Source organism: Pseudophryne corroboree, chromosome 5 (assembly GCF_028390025.1).
Source record: "Pseudophryne corroboree isolate aPseCor3 chromosome 5, aPseCor3.hap2, whole genome shotgun sequence".
NCBI classification, from domain to species: domain Eukaryota; kingdom Metazoa; phylum Chordata; class Amphibia; order Anura; family Myobatrachidae; genus Pseudophryne; species Pseudophryne corroboree.
This window is the reverse complement of record NC_086448.1, coordinates 644,694,616-644,720,928: the sequence shown is the minus strand read 5'-3', so window position 1 is coordinate 644,720,928 and position 26,313 is coordinate 644,694,616.

The following is a 26,313-nucleotide window of genomic DNA, read 5'->3' as shown; positions in this document are numbered from 1 at the left end:
TTGTGCCACATATTTGTGTTGCTTAGCAAAGTCATCCAGCTACTTCATTGCACCTCTTTTTCTTCGTTGCATGATGTAATGTTTGGGGCCTAGTTTTTAAATCTGCCATCTTGTCTGACACTGCAGTGAAACTCCTAGATGAGCCAGCTGTTTGTGCCGCACACTTGTGTTGCTTAGCTTAGCCATCCAGCAACCTCATTGCACCTCTTTTTCTTCTTTGCATGATGTGCTGTTTAGGGCCTAGTTTCTAAATCTGCCATCCTGTCTGACACTGCAGTGAAACTCCTAGATGGGCCAGGTGTTTGTGCCGCACACTTGTGTCGCTTAACAAAGTCATTGCACCTCTTTTTCTTCTTTGCATGATGTGCTGTTTGGGGCCTAGTTTTTAAATCTGCCATCCTGTCTGACACTGCAGTGAAACTCCTAGATGGGCCAGGTGTTTGTGCCACACACTTGTGTTGCTTAGCTTAGCCATCCAGCTACCTCATTGCGCCTCTTTTTCTTTTTTGAATTGTGTGCTGTTTGGGGACTAGTTTTTAAATCTGGCATCCTGTCTGACACTGCAGTGAAACTCCTTACATGGGCAAGGTGTTTGTGCCGCACACTTGTGTCGTTTAACAAAGTCATTGCATCTCTTTCTTCTTTGCATGATGTGCTGTTTAGGGCCCATTTTTTAAAACTGCCATCCTGTCTGCCACTACAGTGCCTCTCCTAGATGGATCAGGTGTTTGTGCCGCACACGTGTGTCGCTTAGCTTAGTTATCCAGCAACCTCAGTGCACCTCTTTTTTTCTTTGCATAATCTGCTGTTTTGGGCCTACTTTTTAAAAGTGCCATCCTGTCTGACACTGCAGTGCCAATCCTAGATGGGCCAGGTGTTTGTGCCGCCCACGTGTGTCGCTTAGCTTAGTCATCCAGGGACCTCGGTGCAACCTTTTGGCCTAATAACAATATTGTGAGGTGTGAGGTGTTCAGAACAGACTGGAAATGAGTGGAAATTAATGTTATTGAGGTTAATAATACCGTAGGATCAAAATTAGCCCCAAAATCTGTGATTCTAGCTGTTTTTGTGTTTTTTTCAAAAATCAGCCAGATTCAAAACCAAAACCCGAAAGGGTGTTTTTGGCAAAACTAATCCAGATCCAAAAGACAAGCGGGGATCCAGATCCAAAACCAAAACACAAAAAAATGAAAATATATATACACACATATATACACACATATATGCTATACCAAAAAAAATAAAGAAACAGAAAAGTTTATTCCTTGTTTGGTTGTACAAAAAGACCTTTATTCATAATTTACACACTTTCTTTTAGTTTGTTTTCAATGATATGTGTCATTCACAACTGTATCTGTATTAAAATTAATTTGCCACTTAACTACGTCCACCACTAATTCACCAAATTGCAACTGATGCAACTGTGTCAGAAATGTCCAGTGCTGTCTGCTGAAAGCTAATTCTCTGTTAGCCACCAAGCTCAACAAAACTCAGTTTCATTATAATGGCACCTGTCAAAGAGTGGGAACACTCAGTTCTTGAATTTGTTGTGATGGATGCAGAAAAAATGGCCAAGCATAATAATCTGACCGACTTTGACAAGGACCAAATTGTGGTGGCTAGACTACTGGGTCAGAGCATTTCCATAATGGCAGGACTTGTTGGGTGCAGTGGACAGTACCAACCAAAAGTGGTCCAAAGAAGGACCGGTGAACCTGCAATAGGGTCATAGGCACCCTGAGCTCATTCATGTACATGGAAAGCGAAGGTTAACCCATATGGTCCAGTTTCACAGAAGAACTAGTATAGTATAAAATGCTGAAATAGTTAACTTTGGCTATTATAGCAAGGTGTCAGAAAACACAGGATGTCAAAGCTTGATGCATAGCCACAGACCAGTGCGGGTGACCATAATGACTCTTGTTCACCATCATAAAAGCCTACAATTGTCACCTGAGGGTCAGAACTGGACTGATGGCCTGGTTTGATAAATCATATTTTAATTAACATCATGTGGACAGTAGGGTGTGAGTGTTGTTTACCTTGGGAAGAGATGCCACAAGTTTGCACTAGGGGAAGAAAGCAATCTGGCAAAGGAAGTGTGATGCTTTGGGTAATGTTCAGATGGGAAACCTTGGGTCCTGGCATTCATGTGGATGCTACTGTACTTTGACATGTACCACAAACATTTTAGCCAAGTACACCTAATAACAGTAGCCTCATTCAGCTGGATAACATGCCCTGCCGTACTGTACAAACTGTGCATAACTGAATTAAGAAACATGACAAAGAGTTCAAGATGTTGACTTGGCCTCCAAATTCTCCAGATATTAATCTAATCATGGGTCTGTGGTATGTGCTGTAAAAACATGTCTGAGACTTAGAAGCCCTCCTTATAACTCTCAACACTTAAAGGATCTGCTGTAAAGTTCTTGGAGCCAGACACCACAGACAAATTCAGAAGTCTTGTGGACATGGAGCCAGACACCACAGACAAATTCAGAAGTCTTGTGGAGTCCATGCTCAATGGGTCAGAGCTGCTTTGGTGGCGCAAAGTGGTCCTACACAATATTAGACAAGTGGTTTTAATATTATGGTTGATCAGTGTATTTAACAGGGTAAGGGTTTTTTTTTCTTACTCTCAAATTATGTTTTTCCAAAAATGTCCCCAAAATTTTTATTTTTTTATTTAATCAAATTGCATAAACATTATATATTAAATTTGATTTAGTACAATTTTATTAACAAATATGCATACTTGTTTTTTTTTAAAAAGCTGTACTGAATTAGGTTTATATAGATATTTAAATATTTTTAAATTAAAAATTTTCTTAAAATTTTTGGAAAACAAATATTAGCCATTTAAGTGGTTAATGTGCTTTATTTTACTTAAAATGTGAATTATGCATCTTCTTTCTCTTATGTTATACATAAATTTGCCATCATATTTATGGATAACCATAACATGAGTCCAGCTTTTTTATGTAAATTTTATCAGGCAAACATATGGTATACTCTATTCAATTAAAGCAGATAGATTTAAAAAACAAATAGTCTAAAAATATAGATTATCTATTGATCCAGTCCTCAACTATTCTGCTTGACTTACTAACATACAGTATACATTCTTTTTCTGACTTACTTGCCAAAACTACAGAATGATTGACAGGAGAATTTCTGGGTGAGTTTAGGAAATGCTACTGAAGAGATTTTTTCTACTGTCATCACAAATGCCATTTTTAAAACATTTATCACAGACGTTGGCATTAGGCAAATAATGGGAATACAGTGTGATAGTAGCTCAAATATTCACAGCTTTTCTGATTCAATGACATGTTTCTCTGCTTTCTTCTTGACATGAGAGACAAGTTCAGATTATTTCATAGAAATAATGGAACACAAACAAGAATGACACTACACATGCTTAGTGACAGCTGTCAACGTATATAAAAAAGCAGATTTTATCAGTCGTTGTGCTCCTCAGGAACTGGAGAAAAATGCATTTGCAGAAAGAGCAAGAAAATCTTTTGGCTGTATCATTTTTATAATGCAATATGAATTGCTGAATTTTAGAATTTACCATATGTCCTTTTTTGAGACTCAAATACTTTGCATGTCAATTGAAATGGTTTATAATCATTTCATTGCCTACAATAAATTCCATAATAAAAAATAGAGATAAAAAGTACAGAATAACAAACTTTTTCTGTACTTTAGCTTTTTATTTAAACAGCAATATCTCTTGTTTTCTGAAATCTATGTACTGACCTTTATAAGGTGTAGCAAACACATTCTAGATCAAAAATGTAAAAAAGTACTTGATGTACAGTAGCAGGCTTTATACATAAAAACACAAAACCATAACCAAGTATTTTGTATATATACATTTCTTGCACTGTGCCTTAATGACTGAAATACAATGCAGAAGATAGTGAAATTGTAAGCAAGGAAAGATCTTGGGCCAAATGTAATAGAGAGAGAGTTTCAGAAAGTGAGAGATTTGGTAAGGTTTTGCAGGTTTTTTTAAAGTGGCAATCATTTACACTGCAAAATCAGGTTGATCTTGCTGTGTAAATGATTGCCACTTTAAAAAAAACTGCAAAACTTTACCAAATCTCTCACTTTTTGAAACTCTCACTCTATTACATTTGGCCCCTGGTGCTGAGAATATTACCAGTAATTATACACACCTGTGTCTTCAGCTGCCTCTGGGAGAGGGATACTAAACCTGGATGCGGTCAAGAGCCCGCCGGACACCAGGATCCCGACCGGCACAATCCTGACATATGCTCCCTCTGTGGGTGCCACGACACCCATAGAGGGAGAACAAATTAGTGTGCCAAGCATAGCGAGGCACCGTGCCCGCAGCATGGCGAGCGCAGAGTGGCAAGCGCAGTGAGCCCGCAAGGGGCTGCGTTGTGCTCGCCCTCCTTTCAGGATTGTGCCAGTCGGGAACCCGGTGTCAGTATTCTGACCACCGGGATCCCGTCCGGCGGGATTTCGTACTGATCCCACTAAACCCCCAAGTGTTCACAAAGAAGAAAAAAATATTCTGCTAAACAGTCAGGTGTTTTTAACAGTGAATTTAATACAATCAACTAGTACCGGCCGGTTAGCAAGTTTAAAAAACAGTAAAAACATAAATCACTTATATATACCTGGACAGCATAGTGTTTATTTAAAATGCTGGAAAAAAAAGTCACTGTAGCAAGATGGTAGTAATTTGGTAATAAGTATGTTTGCTTGTGTTAGTCATGCAGTTGGTTAGAAAACAATGTTAGCGCTTAGGGGTAATTAAGATCTGATCGCTGCACAGTGGGCAATCTGGTCAGAAAAGCACATGTGTATGCACCGCAATGCACAAGCGTGTTGGACAACAACAACAGGCATCACCAGTCAGTGATGGGATGGTACGAAAAATCAGAATGCACGGGCCTATGCAAGGTGATTGACAGGAAGAGGCGTTAGTGGGTGGCAACTAAGCATTTACAGTGAGTGTCCAGAAAAACATAGGCGTGCTCAAGCGTTTTCAGGGAGGGTGTCTGACGTCAGCTCCGGTCCTGGTCAGCCTGATTCAATCGCACTGGAAGAGTAAGTCCTGAGCTTCACAGAGACTACCACACAGAATTTTAGCAGCTCAGTGTACACATAGCATCACACACTTGCATGGCGAAAATACACTTCCACTGTAGGTGGCGACTATCTGAACGCAGGACAGCGATCAGATCTGAATTACTCCCTTAGTTTTACTTTTTGCAAATAAATAGTGCATAAGCACTTGCCATTTTAGTTCATAAAACTCCACAGTAGTTGTTTAAAGTATTCAGATAAAAGCAACTAAAAGAGATTATAGTGACCTTCTTCCAGATTCCTTGCCAGGCAATGCATAATTGGTGTAGGATGCACTTACTCATGGTTCTATTAAGTCCCAATGTAGAGATGGACAAATGGTGCCATATTGTAGACTGGGGTCTCCCAATTGCTTGTGCTCTTTTGACCCAATTTTGCAGGCTTCTCCACATATCTGGTATATAGAAGGTAGCAAAACACCATCCCCTTAGCGCATTTCCCCTCCTTTCAATATGCTCAGAGACTTCCTCATAAGGATATGGTAGTTTATAATTATACACACTCAAATGCAGTTCACCAGTGTCCTTCACTTTAACCCCTACTGCAAGCCAGCCAGTGTAGAATTAAAAAAAGTGGCTTGACTGGTGAACTACATCGACATCCATGTAAATAGCAGTTACCAAAAGAAAAATGCAAACTTTATCAATTAAAATTAATGTTATTTAAATAAAAAATGAATGTGAATCACCAAAGCCACACATCTCAGTATATCGCATTAAAAAACAATATACAGAACATAAGCCACACATCTGTAACCTGTACTGCAAATTAACTGGGATACATCTCTACCATATTTCCAAGCATACTGGAATGACATCCTGCAACCATTAGCGCTACTGCATAACAGGTACCCTGCAGTTTGTAGAGCAGAGCTCTACTTAGTAGCGCCAGCAGCCCCACTCTCTAGATGTGATGTCACTGGTTTAAGGGGTTGGGACTGCATAGAGCTCACTGTCACTACGGTATGGTGCTGTATATATATATATATATATATATATATATATATACACAGTGCACAAGAGAGGTCTTTGGCACGACTGCAGCTACGCTGTATGAAGACATATCTGTATAACGTAGTATACTTTATAGAGTAGAAATTTTGTGATGTAGTTTAATATGAGGATCTCTCATTTTGTAATTGCATCTACTTTCCACAAGTTTACTTTTTGGAGAATAATGCTTCTTTATTAACGGTTAACAAGGATTAAAATAATAGTTGGTGCTAAAACCTTAATAAGTAATTTTTAAAAAAAGTTTGCAGCTGTGAAGTGGTTGAAAAACCTATTAAGGAATAGTAATAGGAATGTGTGAGTACACCATAACACTATGATATCCGTTCACACACAGTGCATTACAATGTAGAAAAGTGAAATGAGGACCATGTGCAGGATCATTATAGTGCAGCATCTGGATCCTGACACTGAAGAGGAACTGCCATTTTGGTGTTACCCCTCAGCCGGTGACACCCGGGAGCGGCCCGTACACCTTGCACCCATGGAGTGATGCCTCTGAGCACACATCCTCTCCCAACACTTTCCTTTGTGAAATGGTGCCTGACCACAAAGGAAGGACCCACACCCCCTTAGTGACACCACTGACCAAGTGGAAACATATTTGTATCAAACTGTTCACTGGAGATAACTGTGCAGTCTGCAGTACTCTGAAATCACTGGCTATGTGATTGGCAACTGCAATGATTTCATCATTGTCGAAGAACCATCAAGAATCCTTTCTACGTTTAGCTATGCTTTACTGGTGGCAACTTCAATGAAAAAGATTTTACACAAACTTTGTAGAAATATAGTATCAACTTTGACATTAAATGTGATCTATGTGACTTATTTGCATTTCAAAATAATGTAGTTGTTTATATAACTAAATATACAGTATAAGAATATAAATGCTTTGGAAAGCATTCCTAGTTTACAATTAATACAGAATCTGAGAGAATCAACTATGTCAGTAAAATTAACAACAGTATTTTCAGCAAATTATTTTTTTTTTACTTATACAGTCTGGAAATAATTCAACATTTTTGTTCCTATAGAGTGACCCCATTAATCTTTATAGGTTAATATTTATATTTCTTACTTGCTGTGCTACAGAGCTAAAACTGCAACATACTGGACATAAGGACACTACAAACAACAGCATTATTTGAAAATCTAAAAATGCAGGTATCTTCAGATAATGATCAGAAGCTGGGCAAAATATTACACTTCAAATATTACAGGAATATAATCAGATGAAGATCAAATTGAATTTGTGAATTAACTTTCATATACTGTAGGATCATAGGTAGATCTATGAGACAAAATAGTTAACTTGTGTGTTACCTGAAGAAAAAAATACAAGTACAAATATGTGTGGACCCCTGTGTTTTGGTTTTGTATCTGGATTCACCCTTACTTGTTTTGGTTTTGGTTCTGTATGTGTTTTTAAAAATTGCTAAGAACAGCTAAAAATATGTAATCTGGACCTTTTATTCCTACAATATAATTAACCTCAATAACATTACTTTCCAGTTAATTTTGCCCACATCACAGCCCACAAAATTGTTCACCAATATAGGCCAAAGGCTAAACAAAATATTTACAAGTGCGCTGTCAGCAGCAGCTGGTAAGGGCATGGTCAAAACCCCAAAGAAAGCTGAAAACTAGATAGTAAAAACCAGCGCTGGCTGTGAAGAACCATAAAAAATCAACTGTATCTATAAACGGCTTGTTTAAAATGAACACATTTATTCTAAAACCATATTCAATATTAAAATACTGTATGTATACACAACTGTAATAGAAAAATAGGGGGAAAAAAAGGAATTGGATGGATAATACCACTCAGGATGTCTTTGGATTTTAGCTGGCTGGGATTTGCTCGTTATACTGTATAGCAATATAGAATTCCGGCTGATGGTAAATTCTTAATATACCATAATATTCATACCAGGAATCTACTTGTTATGATGAATGTTTCCCCATAAAAGGTCAATTGGCATTGCGTCCTTTAAATGCAAGTGGGGTGATTCAATTGCAGGACCGTGGTAGATGTCTCATATTGCAGCCATCTCAACGAATTGTGTGAAGAATACTTGGATGTATAAATGTAGTTAGGATCCTGCTGTATGGTAAGGTCCAAAGGAATAGTAAACCCAAAATGCCAGAATTGGTTACCAAGGTCCAGGTGGTGAGTAAAGCTCAACGCATTTTGCTGGTGGTGTCCAGCTTCCTTAGGAGCATTCTGGCAGGGCCGTAACTAGGTGTGTGCGGAGGGGGCACCACACATAGCGCTGCAGGGTAGGGGGTGCTGTTGAAGGCACTTATCAATTATTTGTTTTGATTAGCTTTCCCCCTTTTTGAAGCCCAGCATCTCCAGACCCATTGCCAGTGGCATTGCAATCAGACAGTCTATTCATTGAGCTATCTGCTTTTGCATAGAAAGGTAGATAATTCTAAGCTAAATAATTCTAAAGTTTTGAAGCTTAACTTGCAATTTGTGAAAAAAAATGATCAGCATTGCAGCTGAGCAGATCTATATAGTGTGTGGCTGCAAGAGATTGGATGTGTGGCTGCACACTACATAGATCTGCTCAAATGCAATGCTGATAACATTTTTTACAAAGCACCAGTTGCTTCATATAGTGTTCATACTTTTTATGACTTGATCAAATAGCTAATTGAGTAGGGTGTTTGATTAGAATTCAAGGTTATAGAGTTGAATTCTGGGTATGGCAGTATATTGAAATGTGTAATTTAATAAAGGATATTGTAACTGAACAACAATGAGCTGTCAATGTAAGTGCATGAATGTGGTATAAAGAGGATTTGTGACCAAATCTATTTCTTACAGTGGCCTATATATGTGCTGTATGCCTCTATTGGTAAAATGGGGGGATGCCAATTCTCTCATTGTCACAGGGCACCATAAAGTCTAGTTACGGCTATGCATTCTGGCATATTGGGTTAACGAATCCCTTGGACCTTACCATACAGCAGGATCCTAACTGCATTTATACATCCAAGGATTCTTCAAACAATTCGTTGAGATGGCTGCAATATGAGACATCTACCACGGTCCTGCAATTGAATCACCCCACTTCCATTTAAAAGACTCAATGCCAATTGATCTTTTATGGGGAAACATCCATCATAACAAGCAGATTCCTGATATGAATATTACGGTATATTAAGAACTTACCATCAGCCGGTCATCTATATTGCTATAAAGTACAACAAGCAAATCCCGGCCAACTAAAATCCAAGGACATCCTGAGTGGTATTATCCATCCAATTCCTTTTTTCCCCCTTTTTTTCTATTGCAGTTGTGTATACACATACAGTATTTTAATATTGAATATGGTTTTATAATAAATGTGTTCATTTTAAATAGGCCAAAGGCTGGCTGGCAAATCGAAGTGACAGCAGTGGCACAAGCACACGGCATGTACTTTAAGAATATTGCGGCACAGCGGTGGCAGGGAGGATGGCAGTTTAATAAACTACATGATCCTATAGGATGATTTTTACTAAAGAAGTGGCCACAGAACAGAACAGGGAAATTGAGGCGGATTATGTATGTAGTTGAAGGCAGTTTAAGGAAGGATTGGTTAGTTAATTTAATTTAATTGTTTGATTTACTTAGACAATTTATGAGGGAGGAGGGGAGTCACATGGCCAGCAGGTAAACCTCCTATATTTCTTAAGCCTTGCTGGGAAGCCTTGCATATTCACAGTTCTCTTCAACCCTTGTCTGGAATTCTTCATTATAAGCATTGCTCTTAACCCTTCTTAAGAATCAATGAGTATTGTATTCAATTTTTTCTGGTTAAAAATGTGTTGCAAATTAGTAATGTATTAGAGCAATAACTAATAAATATGTTTGTCTGTGCAAAAAAGATCATCCTCAATGCCCCCCCAAAATACAACCCATTAGGAAAAGAAATATGGTGCAAGATGGAATTGTTCTTTGGACCTCCCATCCCTATGATGGTTATTAAAAAGGACATACACAGTTTAACAAACCAAGCACTTCAACAACCGGGACATCCTTTGTGGATGAAGTGCTTGTTTTACTTGGGACCCTCAAAACATTTTTTTTAAGGACTACCCCCAATCATTACTGGGGAGGTTGATGATTAGGGTGTTGGCAGTGGAGATTGCATTTGCTGGTCCAAACTGCTGGTAGCTGATACTGAACTGCTTGTTATTGTTTTACAAATTATTATTATTTGTAAAATAAATGTCAAGAACTTTCTGTAAATTATATAACAAGGAGGAGGTGCCGAAATGGTTAATGTCTCTACTACCACTACTAACTTTGGTCTCATAAATGGAACAGATGCCGTCACAAATTTTGTCAGGATATGGTTAAAAATAATTCCAAACCCAAGAGGTCGATTTTTTTGGTCTTATGCCCAAGCATGAAAATTACTTTTTTTAATCATAAGCAAGAACTGGTAACTGACTTACACAAATAACATCCTCATTAGCATTCGATAGTACACAAATATCCCCTCATCCTGTCTCACTAGCATCCTCAATTTATGTTATGAAAAAAATCAAGGTTATTCATGCTTTCACAAAGCAGCTGGTAAAAGGGATGTTAGCCCCCACAAATTGTGAAGAAGAATAATTAGTAAAACTAGTGCTACAGTATTATAAACAATTAATATATAATGGATGGTGTACGGAAAAGAAAATGTACTTTTATTAAAAACCACAACAAATATGAATAAAATCATAAGGAATAAATAGCAACCACTAACTAGGCCACAAGTGTATTATACCATAAGTGTATTAGTATATTCGTGTCATAAAATATCAGACTGGTTGCTGTATTAATCATTGTTTAATTAGCAAACAGTGGCAGGGGGTGCAGCTGCTATGGGGCCCTGGCTGCTTCAAGGGCATGCTGCTTCCCATGCACCAAGGTATAGAATGCCTCCGATGGACTGTAGCTCCCTTTCAGCTCCCTGATAATAATGGCAGCTGATAGCAAAATACCACCCCTTCTGCAAGGCTGCAGCACACAGAGGATGCAGCACTGGGATGGGGGCTAACTGGCCAGTCCTGAGTACCACAATTTATGTGCATTTAGTGGATTGGGTCTAATGCGGGGAAATGCCCACCCCTATCAGAGACCTCTGCTGGAGTCAGGCAGTGCTCACTTCCCCCCTCCCTCTCTCTCTCCCTAAATCTGTCTCTCTCTCTCTTGCTCCTCTCTTCCTGGCACTGTTTCTCTCTCTCTTTCCATGATGACACTATCTCTCTCCCTTACTCTCTCCCCAACATGCTCACTCTCTCTGCCTGACACTCTCTCTCTCCCTCACTTGTCCTGACACTGTCTCTCTCCCTGCCTCTCTCTCCCTGACACTGTCTCTCTCCCTCTCACTCCCTGACACTCTTTCTCCCTCTCTTCCTAACATGTCTCTCTCTCCCTCTCTCTGGCACTGTCTCTCTATTTCCCTGACAGTCTCACTCCATATCTCTCTTTCCCTGACAGTCTCTCTCTATATCACTCTCTCCCTGACACTCTCTCTCCCTCTTTCTCACTGACACCCTCTCTCTCTCTACCTGACTATTTCTCTCTCTCTCTCTCTCTCTCTCTCTGGTTCTCTCTCCCTGTCTGTATCTCCCACTTTCTCTCCCTGACACTCTCTTACTCTCTCTTGCTCCCCTCTTTATGTCTCCATGCCTGACACTCTCTATCTCTCCCACTCCCTCTCATACCCCTCCCTCCCTTCCTCTGCCCCCATTCTCTTTCTGACACCCTCTCTGACACTTTCCCTGATACTCTCTTCCTCCATGACTCCCTGACACCATGTCTCTCTCCCCAACTCTCTTACCATGATACCCTTTTCTCTTTCTCTCATTAAATCTCTCTCATTCACTCTCTCCCTCTTTGTCTCTGCCTCTTTCTCTCCATGACACAATCTCTTTCACTGCCTCTCATTTCCCTTCCTCTCTTGCAAATCCCACTTCTCTCTCTTTGACACCCTCTCTTTTTCTGATGCCCTTTCTCTCTTTTCCCTCTCATCCCTTCTATCTCCCTGACACACTCTCTCTCTTTCTCTCATTCCCTTTTTCCATTAAATTTTCTCTCTCTCTCCCCCTGAGCCCCTCTTTCGCTCTCTCTTCTTACTCCTCTCTCTCTCTCTTCCCCACTGACCATTTTTGTCTCTCACTCCCTTCACTCTCTATTTGTCATACTCCCCTCTGGGGAGTATGGATAGCTTTAGTCTATTGTAAACATTATTTTGAACACAATGACAAATTGTATACATAATAAATGGGGACAGACCCATGTTTTGGGAACCTATGCTATTGTAAAAAGATACTGGTATTGTCTAAAAATCCCTGGTGAAATGGGACCCAGGTACGCATATTGGACCTTGTAGTGTATTTGAAAAATAGGCTTCTGGTGTTATCCACATTAGGATTGTTACTGGATTGAGGACTGCCAGTTAATGAAGTTACCTCCATTAGGTCTGTATCAGGCAGCCACCAACCCATTACAATTTATTTACATGAAAAATAATAATAATAATTGACAGTGTTCTAATTTGATTACCATGTAGCAGTAATTACTGAATTACAAAACAGTTCCTAATGCAGCTACTTGTTTAAATGGATAGAAATGTGGGTCACCTTTAATGCGAATGATATGTGTTTCATAAGTCAATTATCATTTTCATACAGTATGTGGCCCAGAATCAGGATAGGACACTTTTTATTACCCTTACTAAGTATATCATCTGCAAGTTAGTGGTCCTGAAGCTTTCACTTGAATTGCAGCAGCAAGGGTGTAGGTCAATTGTTCCTGATGATGTGATATTAAGAAATACACCATCAGTTGGGGATGTGGCCTAGCAGCCAGTGGAGACAGACGTGGCGCACAGGATCTCTTACCTGAGACCCCCCTAAAAACCTTTCTTAGGTACCCTTTGAGAGCCCAGAGGTTAGCCTTCTGTCTCCCCAGTGCTTGCCCACCGCAGACATAGGTGGCTGTGGAGCCGGGTGACACATTGGGGGATATTCAATTGTTTGAAAAGTCCATTGGGAGTCTGTTTTTTCCTATTTAATAGACAGGAAAAAACAGACACCCAACTGACTTATAAAACAATTGAATTCCACCCTTTATGTGTCCTCGCAGGTTTGTGGACTCCCGTCTCTCCGGAGGCCGGGGACCAAATTTCTAATGCCCACCTGCTGCTACATCATTTGATCAGCGCTGCAGATGGCCACTGCTGCAGTGAGCCCCTGACTCTTCCTGCCACATACCTGCCGGGCAGCGGGGCGGTTCACTTTGCTGGGTGAGCCTGCAGAGGGGGAGATGACTGGGCTGAACCAGATCCTCCTGGAGGCCGCGGGGCAGTGGACTGGGATGCACCACGGATGCTTGTATAGTGCTGCCTGATAGTGGTGAGCAGATGCGGCTGAGCCTTACAGTGTGTGAACCATAAGCCCCATAGCTCTCTTACTCTCTGGGGATATCTGAGGCTTGTTGAGTTGTGCAGCATGGTAGTCATTGGGGTAGTCTGCCCCTATACACATATATGTTTTAAACTTAAAAGGTCACACTCATGGTCGATGCTTATATTGAGTATTAGCTTTCTATTCAGCTGTGGATATATACTACCATACCTTGTATATGGATGTAATCCCTGACTCGCTTATATTTAATTACAATGCAATGAGCTGCTTTTCTTGTGCTAAATTGAGTCTTTATTAACCTTAATATAGTTGTTGGTTCTGCTTACACCTAGACCAGGTATTCCCAACCGTGGTACTCAAGGCACACCAACAGTGCAGGTTTTAATGATATCCAGGCTTCAGCACAGATGGTTAAATCAAAATAACTGAGGTAGTAATATAGTCACCTGTGTTCAAGCCTGGATATCACTAAAACCAGGACTGTTAGAGTGCATTGAGGACCAAGGTTGGGAAACACTGCCCTAGACATTATTCCTGAGATCACAATGCCTACTTGTGGCCAAATCTAATAATTACAACCAATCCTCCCCCTGTGCTTTTATATATTTATTGAAAGCACTTCAAAGGTTATTAAAAATTTGACAGAAAAAGGTGAAGTCCTCCCCATAGTGTGGTGATCCTAATACTGATGCCTTGACACTGCTGTGTCCTATGGCTGCTTAGGCCTCTTTTCCTCTGGGATATATGACCAGTGATCATGTATGATCTGAAGTACGCATTTACAGTCTGACCTAGTTTTCATTCACTTGAATTCTATACATCAGTGTCGACTCTAAAGTGGTGCAGACCACATGGGTAAACACGGGAAAAGCACTTTGAGAATCAATACCCCTAAACAACTGGGTTACACTCTGCATCCTAAATTACATCAGTTTCTGAGATTGTCTGGCCAATGCATTGCTTCTTCAGAAGCTACCTCACATCCATCTTCTCCTAATACTTCTTCAACTCTGTGCTTGTCTCAACTAGATGACAATCCAGGCATGGCTACTGATGGAGTTCCTGACCGTACTGCAATACTGCAGCTTCATGAATAATTTCCAACTAAGCAGGAACTTCCTTCTAAAAAGGACTTTGTGTTACTTGAGAATCGACCTCCACTACACAGTCTGCAAAGAGGTGGCAGCACTTAAAGCTGACATATCTCAGTTGTCAAGCAGATTAGTTCTCTTGAAAGACAACAAGGATGCACTGGCAGAAGAAATACAGTACAAATCTTAAGAGACACTGTGCAAATCCAAGCCATGGGTATCCTTTCTTTGCAGCAGAAAATGGATGAAATGGACACCAGAGGGTGTCGGAATAACTTACGAATCCGGGGTATTCCTGAAGATATATCAACACAGTCTCCAATCAAAGTTTTGACCAAGATCTTCAATGAAATCCTGGAAAATGATCCAAGTGCTTGTATTACATTCGACAGAGCACACAGAGCTTTGAAACCTCATGGTGACCCCTCAGCTAAGCCAAGAGATGTGATTTGCTAATTGCATTACTATATTCAAAGGGGGTAATTCAGACCTGATCGCTGCTGTGCGTTTTCGCACAGCAGGTTATCAGGGACAAACTGCGCATACGTATGCACCACAATGCAGAGGTGTGTTGCATGGATAGAAAGCGGATCGTCGCTCAGCGATGGGTTTGTGTGACGAATCCATTCACACGGGCAATCGCAAGGAGATTTAAAGGAAGAAAACATTTATGCGTGTCAACTGGCCATTATCAGGAAGTGTCTGGAAAAATGCAGGAGTGTCCATGCGTTAACAGGGATGGTTTCTGATGTTAATTCCGGTCCTGGACAGGCTGATGTGATTGCAGCAGCTGAGTAAGTCCTGGGCTGCCCAGAGACTGCACAAAATCTTTTTGTACAGCTCTGCTACACATGCGTCCACACACTGGCACAGCTAAAACACCCTCACCCTGTAGGCTGCGACTATCTTATTGCAGCAGTGCAAAAATTGCTTGCTAGTGATCAGGTCTGAATTAGGCCCAAAAAGATGAGATATTACGTAAACTGCATAATTTGGATGAGGTGAACTTTAATTGAAACAAGATATAAATATTTCAAGACCTATCATGGTGCACCTTGCACCTATGATGTCTACTCAGTCCTCTTACTGAAGCTCTGCATTCACAAGATAGGAAATACAAGTGGCTATTCCCTTTTGGCCTACAATCAACTCACAATGCCAAGTCTGCAATATTCCGAGATCGACCTGATCTGGACAACTTCTGCTCCATTTTGGGAATCCCTGTTTCAGATTTACTGTACCTAACTGGGATAAAAACTACTTGGTGCCTCAACCCCCAAGAGATATTTCAAACGAGAGGGGACTCCAACTGGTTCATGGCTGCAGACACCAACAGAGAAAGAATTTCCAAGACGGGACATCTGACGCTATTTGACTTTCTCAACGGACAGGTTTCACTTTTTTTAGTTGTTGCTCTTCTTGATTTTACTGAGATTCTATCACCTTCAACTAGACCATATTGATTTCTAATCATTATGTTATCAGTGGTGTTATAGATAGAGATCAGATTGTCTCAAGAATCGACACAGATCACATGTGGTCCCTTAATGTTGAAATTATCTATGCTCTACTTATTAGGATTGTTGTATATCCACCTTATGAGTAAGTTGAATTCAAGTAATCTTGATATATTCTCAATTGTATATAAACATTTTTATAGTGGCCTTATGTGATAGACTGGTTAGACTGTTTGCTTGATTTTCTGCTACATAGTTAATGTTTTCTACATTTTCTTCAAGATAGTGTATTATTATATTTTGTACAAACTGTTGACATGTTCCTTACATGTGTTTTTTCTTATGAGTGATTATTGGCACTAACAACCCAGTGTCCCTATACTGCAAATGTTTTTCCTAAACATAGAGGGACATTTTCGTTTTCTCTCCATGCTTCTTAGGAGCGGTATTTTTCCAGATGTTTTTCTTAATACTTTGTTTTGTGTTTTTTTTCCTCTTAATGACTAACTTAATTTTCTAACTGCTACTTTAGAGATCTGGATCGCAGTTGATTGTCTTTCTATCCATCCCTCCTGATGGCTCCAGTTCTTATAACTAATTCTATCAACACTAAAGGTTTAAACAGCCCAGAAAAAAAGATCCAGACTTTTGAGAAAGCTCAGGGCGGGTAGAGCAGATTTAGATTTTATCCAGGAAACCCATTTTTGGGAACGCAATGCTCCTTCTCTGTATAACCGTGACTATACTGAGTCATATTATAGTAACAATAGCGTTAGTAAGACACTTGGAGTGGCAATACTTTTCCACCATAGACTTTCCCCATCCAATGTAGAATCTCATGTTCTCACTGAAGGTAGAGGTTTGCTGGTTAAATGCAAAATATATCACTAAATTTTCACATTCGTGAACATATATGCCCCAAACTCAATTCAACATATCTTTATAAATAACATGCTCCAGCAAATTCATGCCTTGAAGGCTGGTATTTTGATATTTGGTGGAGACCTAAATTGGCGAATACATCCAATATTAGATTCATCCTCTACTCACTCAAATCATTCAGATAAATGGCATATGTCGATCGCTACATGAACACCAACTTTCAGACACATGGAGAATATGTCATCCAACAGATCGGGATTATTCATTTTTTTCTCATTCCCATAAAACACACTCTAGGATAGACTACCTCTTACTAGAACACAAACATTTATACATGCCTGTTGATGCAGAGATTGGGCATATTGTATGGATCAATTAAAACAATGCATTAATGAATATATTGTTTTTAATGACAGTTCTGATACCTTAGCTATCACATTATGGGAGGCACATAAATGTGTTATTAGGGGAAAGCTGATTCAACTTGGTTCATACATTAAACAAAAACAGGAACAAAAGTCGAGGCTGTTACAAAAGATTCAGACTTTATAAACTAAACATGTCTTCCCTATCCCATGTAGTTCTTCAGGTGCTTACTAAGATGAGACATGCCATCAACAAACTCATGTTGGATAAGATTAAATTAGACTACTGTAAATGCAGGAGTCATTACTTCCAATGGGGCAATAAACCCCAGTTAAATGTTAGCGAGGGCGTTGAGGGTGCAAAGGGCTTCCATGCATATTCAAGTAATAGTGGATGTTGGTGGGCGGAAATTCCACTTGACATCTAAGATCATGAAGGCCTTACAGGCCTACTATTCTAGCCTCTATAACCTGGCAGAGGGCTCTCTGGGGTCCTCTCTATGAAGAACTACTGATGCTCTCATGGATGAAATAATAATGTCTTCCTCTGATAATTTCTACACATATTCAATGATTTGGCTTCCTTGGTTAGAATATTGTGAAATGGATAAATATAAACATATTGCCAGTGCACCTTATTTTGAGCTCAGACACATATATGAAAGGAAACAGCATTGATTACTTCAATTATTTGTATGGTGGTTCCTCACTCATCCCATCTTTCCCAAAATTTCTTCTATCCCTCCTGTTTTCATTTTTTCTATCTCTCTCCTCTTCATCATTTCTCTCTTTATCTTTATTTCTCTCTTTCGCTCTTTTATCTTCTAGCACCTCTACTCTCTTCTTACTTAGCTTAAATGTATTTTCTATTATATATTTTAGAAACAGGAATTGGGTAAATTTGTTTTCTAAACATCAAATGTATTACACATTATCCTTGAACTTGACTGCAACATTTTTTCTTGCAAGATGTATGTTATTGTGTGAGATTACAAGGTTCTGAAAATGTCTTTCTTGTTGTCATTTCCTATTTGTATACCTGTTTATCTCCATTTAAAAAAAAAAATCATGCAAAAAAAAAAAAAAAGAAATAACCCATCAGTAGTACAGTGAATTTACAAAGCAAATAGCTGCCAAGGAAATATATTGGTGCTAGCTTGAGGTAGAAGAAATAAATGCTTTGTGGTTGAAGGCCCAATTGTGACTTTGGTTGGAGTATATATAGGATTTTCCTATGGAATACCTGAGACTTTCACTCCTATGGCTAAATTTACTAAGGTGGGAGGTTGCCGATAGCAACCAAGCTGGTGATGTTGCCTGTAGCAACCAATCAGATTCTATCTATTATCTTCTAGAGGCAGCTGGATAAATGTTAAGAAGAATCTCATTGGTTGCTATGAGCAATATCACCAGTTCTAAAAAACTTCCACCATAGTAAATTTACCCCCAAGTGTGGTGTCTGCAGAAGGTGGGAGTCGGACTAGTCCAGACAATGCAGATCTGTCCACCCCATTGTCTCCCAAAAAAGCTATGGGTTTTCATCAATGGTTGGCTCCATCTCATTGTCAGTGTGTGTATTGTATGTGCTTACCTGTGTTATAACTGGGGTATCGCCTAACTGTCATTGGCAATAAAGCTGAGCAGGGCCTGACTGTAGGAAAGGGATCTGAACTTGTAGAGTGGTTCTAGAACCCCCTACCCTTTGAGTGACATGGGTAACGGTGTAGCCTCATAAAATTCCTAAAGTGTGAAAAGGGCTCTACATACTGGTACTGTAGATATTTAAGAACGGTATGGACGATATCGTTCAAGAATGAACAATATACTGTATCATTCATATTGTTCAGTGTGGAGGCACCGATGATGAAAGTTGCACGCCCCACAGTCATTCAACGTTAGTCTATCATCATTTATCATTGCAAGCCAATTTGGATGATATAGATCAGGGGTGGCCAACCAGCGGCTCTCGAGACGCATGCGGCTCAGCTGGGTCCTGGCCACCGCTGCCCTGGACACCCCTTCCCCCCGTGCTGCTCACAGCGCCGGTCCGTGAGCCAATCAGTGCTCGCGGTCTGGCAGCTGCCGGTCCGCGAGCTCTGATTGGCTCACGGACCGGCACTGAGTCGAAGAGAGACACAGCCACCGGAGAGTGAGGGGCAGGAGAGGCGCCCGCTTTGCTCTCCTCCCCTCACAGACAGCAGCAGCGCGGTGAGCAGCATGGGGGAAGGATTGGGGGGGTCATGTATATCTGGCACTGGGGGCATTGTTTCCACTGTGGGGACATGTATACCTGGCACTGGGGTCATAGCTGGCACTGGAGAGACATGTATATCTGGTACTGGGGGGCATAGCTCACACTGTGGGGACATATATCTGGCACTGTGGGGACATATATATCTGGCACTGTGGGGACATGTATATCTGGCACTTGGGTGACATGTATATCTGGCACTTGGGGGCATATCTGGCACTGTGGGGACATATATATCTGGCACTGTGGGGACATATATATCTGGTACTTGGGGGACATGTATATCTGGCACTGGGGGGCATATATGGCACTGTGGGGGCATATATATCTGGCACTGGGGGCATATCTTGCACGGGGGCATAGCTGGCACTGGGGAGACATGTATATCTGGCACTGGGGGGACATGTATATCTGGCACTGGGGGCATATCTGGCACTGTGGGGACACTGCATTGGGGGCATAGCTGGCACTTTGGGGACATATATATCTGGCACTAGGGGCATAGCTGGCACTGTGGGGACATATATATCTGGCACTGGGGGCATAGCTGGCACTTGGGAGAAATGTATATCTGGCACAGGGGGGACATGTATATCTGGCACTGGGGGTCATATGTATCTGGCACTGTGAGGCATATATGCATCTGGCACTGTGGGGACATATGTGTATGTGGCACTGTGGGGACATATGTTTCTGGCAGTGTGGAGGCACCAATTTTTTGACATTTTTACATGTATGTGGCACTGTACTGGGGCATTATATGTATTTGGCACTGTACAACATGATTAAAAATGGAGTTATGACACAAGGTCATACTCCTACAAACGTCATAACGAAAGGTGTGCGTACAAAATGGGGTGTGTCTTTGAAAACTAGGCCACGCCCCCATTTTTGCTCGCGCGCCTTTGGCATGCGCATGATACTGGCTCTTGCCCTTGACTACAGATCTTTTCTGGCTCTTTGCCTCTGACTGGTTGGCCACCCTTGATATAGATGTTTGCAATGTCAAATCGTTCAAAAAAAATCATTCAGTATGTATGCAAAAAATTGTTACTGAAAATCACTCAGGCGCATTCTGGGAAGCAAGCAGGATGGAAATTTCTTATCCCCGGTAACTACGTAAGTCCTTTGTCTGCCTGCTCACCCCCAGCTTGGCTCTTCACCTAGTTTCTATTAGGATAAGTCATTGCTTTTTAATTAACACTTTCACATCTAAAACAGCATATATATAATCATTATTAGTATATTTCTGAATGTAATTTAACATACTTATATGACATTATGACTTTTGAAAAATTGTGAACACCAGGCAATCTGGTCTGTGTGAAAACTTTTTTCTTAATTTCAGAAATGATAGCATTTACAATAGTATCCATGTCATTGTTGCACAATAGTATCTATGTCATTCTTGCTATAGACAGGGGAGTCATCTATAATTTTAGGCCCTGCATCTGGCAATCATGAGAGCAGAAACTGAATCATATAAGTACAGATTATGCTGTAAATATTATGTGGACTCCTAATGTATTTTAAACAGTCTGATTTGTTATAGTGTTTGCAAACTCTGTACTGATTTGAAAAAATAATTTTCCAAAATTGATTTATTTTCCAAACCTGATCTGTTGAGGCAAGATTATTTTTTTCCTGCTCCTACCACTGGTATATTGTGAATAATTATGGTTCTAAAAGTTTGTATGAGCGCAGGTGTCCATGTAGTTAATTTTGATGTACTGTACAATAGCTATTCCAGTGAATACAATTATGTCTATCAATAGCTACTGTATACTACTATGACATCTTTTAAATAGAGATGAAAGGGTCAGGTTCTCCGAGAACAGGACCCACCCAAAATTCTATGTTTCTATGTTTCTATGAACTTGGCATTCCGAATCTGGGTCCAAGTCCGGCTCTGGACTTCCCGCTTTACTCGGTTTTGGATTCTATAAAGGTCCCCAGTGATTGTTGTTATCTTCACTCCGGCTGTGGAGAGTATACTGGATAGACATGTACGTCTCAGTACTGTGTAGTCTGGCATGGGGCGGGTGCTCTGTCTGCTATGTCTGAAAGGGGTGCTCTGTCTGCTTTATCTGGAAGGGGTGCTCTGCTGTATCAGTCCAGGCAGAGTGCTCTGTCTGCTCTATCTTAAAGGGGTGCTCTATCTGCTGTATCTGAAAAAAGGGTGCTCTGCTGTATTTGAAAGGTGTGCTCTGTCTGCTGTATCTGAAAAAGGGGTGCTCTGCCTGCTGTACCTAAAAGGGGGGCCATGCTGTATCAGTCAAGGTGGGGTGTCCTGTCTGCTGTATCATAAAGGGGTACTCTGTTTGCTGTATATGAAAGGGGTGCTATGTGAGTCCATCCAGGGTCTCCACCCCAGTGTAAAATTAAAATATTAAAAGCTAAAAACAAAAAACCTAAGAATATAAGTACAAAAAAGTTTGTTTGTGCTGTACCCCAGTGTACTATACAATTTTTATTTTAGTTTAATAAGTACTGTGGCACTGCCGGTCTGAATGCAGTATATTATTATTTCATACTCATACACGAATTGTGCCACACTGTTGGTGAAGGTCAACCGCAGTGTTCTATTACTATTTGTGATACACACATGTATTGTGTGACACTGTGGGTGAAGATGGTACCACAGTAATACATTTTATTTCCTACTCATACACGATGTTGGTGAAATTAAAATGTAGCATTACATTATTATCTCTGACTCATACATGTTTTGTGTGATGCTGTGGGTGAAGGTAGTACCACAGTAATATATTTTATATCCTATTCATACAGGTATTGTGCAACACTTGGTGAAACTAAACCGTAGCATTAGATTATTATCTCTGACTCATACATGTATGGTGTGACACTGTGGGTGAAGGTGGTACCAGAGTAATATATTTTATTTCCTACTAATACACGTATTGTGCAACACTGTTGGTGAAATTAAACTGCATCATTTGATTATTATCTCTGCCTCATACATGTATTGTGACACTGTAGGTGGTACATTTTTTTTGTACAAATTGTATTGTGTGCTTTACACCACTTGGTTCGTGTTTGTTGATAGATATGGCGGGGGAACAATAGAGATGAGTTGCAGGTACTGCCACCAGTCATGATGATACAAATCCGTCAACGTCATCTACTAAGGCCGATGCACAACAGCATAGACGGCTTAAGTCAGGGCATGTAAATTCAAAGAAAAAGTAAAAGACAGATTAGTAAAAGTCAGATTAGTGCAATAACCAATAAAAATTGTTGTCTATGCAATAAACCTCCAATTATTAATTTAAATTTTTAAAATCAAACAAATTAAATCAAATTACTAATCAATCTTTCCTTCCGCCACATAGAAACTCTACCTTCAGTTGGCCCTTGATCTAGTTAGTTAATTAATTACCACAAAAATTAGTTGTGTATATTGGTCAAAAACATACATATTTACAACATACATACTTACTGTGTGTAAAGGTGGCTGAGGCAACCTGAGGTGCTCCACCCATTGTTGACAAACAACTTTGAGCAGGGCCGTCAAACAGCATAGATTCTGAGAGTTAGAGTTCAGCTGGAGAGTGACAGGCTGCTTTTCTCTGATGTAGAGCAGCAAATTTTGGTCTCATTATTCCCAATAATCACCCAGAGCATAAAATAAATATCTGTTTACAGCATGTACTATTAGCACCTCAAAAAAAGGCCACCACCTTTCTATTTGATGTACAAAAAATATATAGCATAGCTGTCACTCATTCACACTGGGAGCAGCCATTTATGGTCTGCTCCCTGTGGTTATCAATATTCATAAGGATATGGCACAAAATGTCTGCCAGATTGTGTGTTAGTGACAGGTGCTCTGTAGATGTCACTCAGATCATGTTTTAGATAGTTGGTTGAACTTGGTTCACAATTCACATAGGATTGGACACAAACTGGCATCAGTGAGCCTGCTCCGATATACTCCCAAAACATCTCTGTGCAGTTGTACAAACAAGTCAAACACTGCATGATATCTTCTGATAAACTCACCACGCTTGAATAGCGTACCTTCTCCAAGTCGACTATATCTTTCAGGAACAGAAGAACTTGATCCTAATTTGAAAATAATTTGAATGGATGATTAGCGAACCTTCTCCATGTCAAATATATCCTTGAAGAACAGAATAACTTGATCCTAATTTGAAAATAAATTTAAAAGATGATTACAGCATTTTAAAATATATAATTATCTACCATGTGTTTGCTGCCCACTGCTGTCACTTGGCTTAGTCATCCAGCTACCTTGGTGCAACATTTTGGCCTATACTGGATGAAAACAATATTGTGAGCTGTGAAGTAAAAATTTAATGAAAATGAGTGGAAATGAATGTTATTGAGGTTAATAATACTATTGGATCAAAAACAAACCCAAATTCTGTGATTTTAGCTGTTTTTATGATTTTTTGGGGTTTTTTTTTCAAAACAAACACAGATCCAAAACTTGCAAGGGAGGTTTTGTCAAAACAAATAAAGATCCAAAACATGAACCCAAACATAAGATTTGGGCCAGCACACATTCCTACTTTTAACAGGCTTTTGTATCTCCCCTATGACTCTGACATATGTTTGGTTACTATGGACAGGGGAGTCTGGGTGGTATGAGGAGGAGGGTCTGTTAAATTTAACTGGCTATCTTCCACCAGATGTGTTGTCTTGCAGCACCACATATGTGTAGCACTGCTTTTGAGAGAGCCTGTGTAGCTAGGGCAGTCTGGTGCCTATGTATTGCTGCTAACATCATAAAATCAACTTTAGTGTTGCTCATTTTTTATTTTCTTCCCATATATTTTTGGACATATGTAGCCTGGATCTTAGAATCACCTCCAACACAATGGAGTATAACCCTCTTTATTGTGAAAGAGGAGCAGTAGGTATTATATTACTGTATAATGCAGTGGTGTTGTTAACAAGAGAGTTTCTGTTTTTGACAACAAATTTTCCATCAATTAATAATTTTCATTTGAGCTCATCTTCCTTTTCTTGAACTGGCATAATTTATCTTTTATGTACCAAACCAAATACTGTTCATAAAGCTGCATACAGAAACACCATTTACTTTATTTATTCTACTTATGTAATTTTTTTACAAAATGTAACTGTGTTAATCATGTTAAGACAACGCACAAGCTGCTTCTGCTGAAAGTATCTCCTGAATTTAACTTACACCATGCTAAACTAGTCTCTAACATCCTAAAAAGCCTGAAAAGTCTTATAAATCACTACAATGAAACCAAGCTATCATCTGTTGAGCAATTGTCTCTATGTACAACATACTGTACCGTACAACTACTAGTTTGTAACAGTAACATAAATATTTTGTGCCTAATGACAGTTCAAGAAAACTTCTATATAACCAATTTTTATTACAACATAATTTTTCAAATCCTTCTTCATAACTGTCACTCAACAAGCACTGATTGATGTACTATGTTATTACAACATACAGGGAAAATGAGGCATAAAATAAGATAGTTTGTATCTTAAGACAGCCAGCACTATTCCAGTACCTGATAATAATGTGGCAAACAGGATCCGTGACCTTGAGATAAAGAAAGACCAGATCCAAGCCCCCACCTTTTAAAGCATTAATAATGATTTCTAATGACCACTGCTAATTGTGATGAATAAAAGGGATTTCTTTACTAAAACTAAAAATCATTCAGACTACTAAATCAGCATGCATAACTACACTAGTTTTAAACATAAGATTTCAGAGAGAAGTCTGAGCTGTAATCCTCAAACATATTATTTTAAACATAACTGAGATAAAGGGTGTATTCAATAAGTGTCAGATCCATTCCACACAAGGGCTATTCAATGGACGGCCAAATCTGACTGTCGGATTTGAGCCAAATCCGACTGTCAGATTTATCCGTACCAGGGTCCTGTCCTGCTGCTGCTGTCCGGCAGTGGGAGGTGACGGCAGCGTGGGGAGCTGGATGGTGGCAGGTGGTGGGGGGAGCTTTCAGCATCTGTGTCAGTGGGGGTGAAGTCTGCAGCGGTGCTGGGAGGTGCTACAGGGAGAGAGGTGCCTGGCTGGGGGATGGCCATCAAGGTACCTCTCATCTCCGTAGCCCACTGCACCGCTCCCCATCTCCTCACCTCAATCCGACTTGTTTTCAAGTCAGATTTAGTTTGTCGGAAAGTGGGACAAACCCTGTTGGATTTGGACCCATTTCTGACAGAAGCACGCAGATCAGCGGCTATTCCGCTGATCCACTTGTTTTCTGACAAGTCGGGAATTTATGACTTGTTGGAATAAATCTGCACATTTTTAATAGGTCATAAACCCCTTCCAACCGAAATCTGTTGGAAGCTGCAATCTTTCCAACAAGACGGCAGCTTCAGACAGCCATTAAATACACCCCCTAAACATACTTGCCAATATTTAAATTCTACTCTCTGGTAGAAGCCCACAGCAAAGAAGAAGGTGGGCAGTGAAGGGGTGGCGCCAGACCAGTTGCATCATTAGGCTCCACCCCATAGTACAATGTTGCAATTTGCAAAGGGGCGGGGCTAAATGATGCAATTAAAATAGAAACGATTAATTGTTTCTCCTATTCTGCCCGCTTCAAAAAGATGTGGGCAGCATGTGGGAGGGTTGCACACTCTTCCAGAGGTGCAGGGGATTACCTGAAAAATCAGGTGCCTCCAACAGGATCTGGGAGAGAAGGC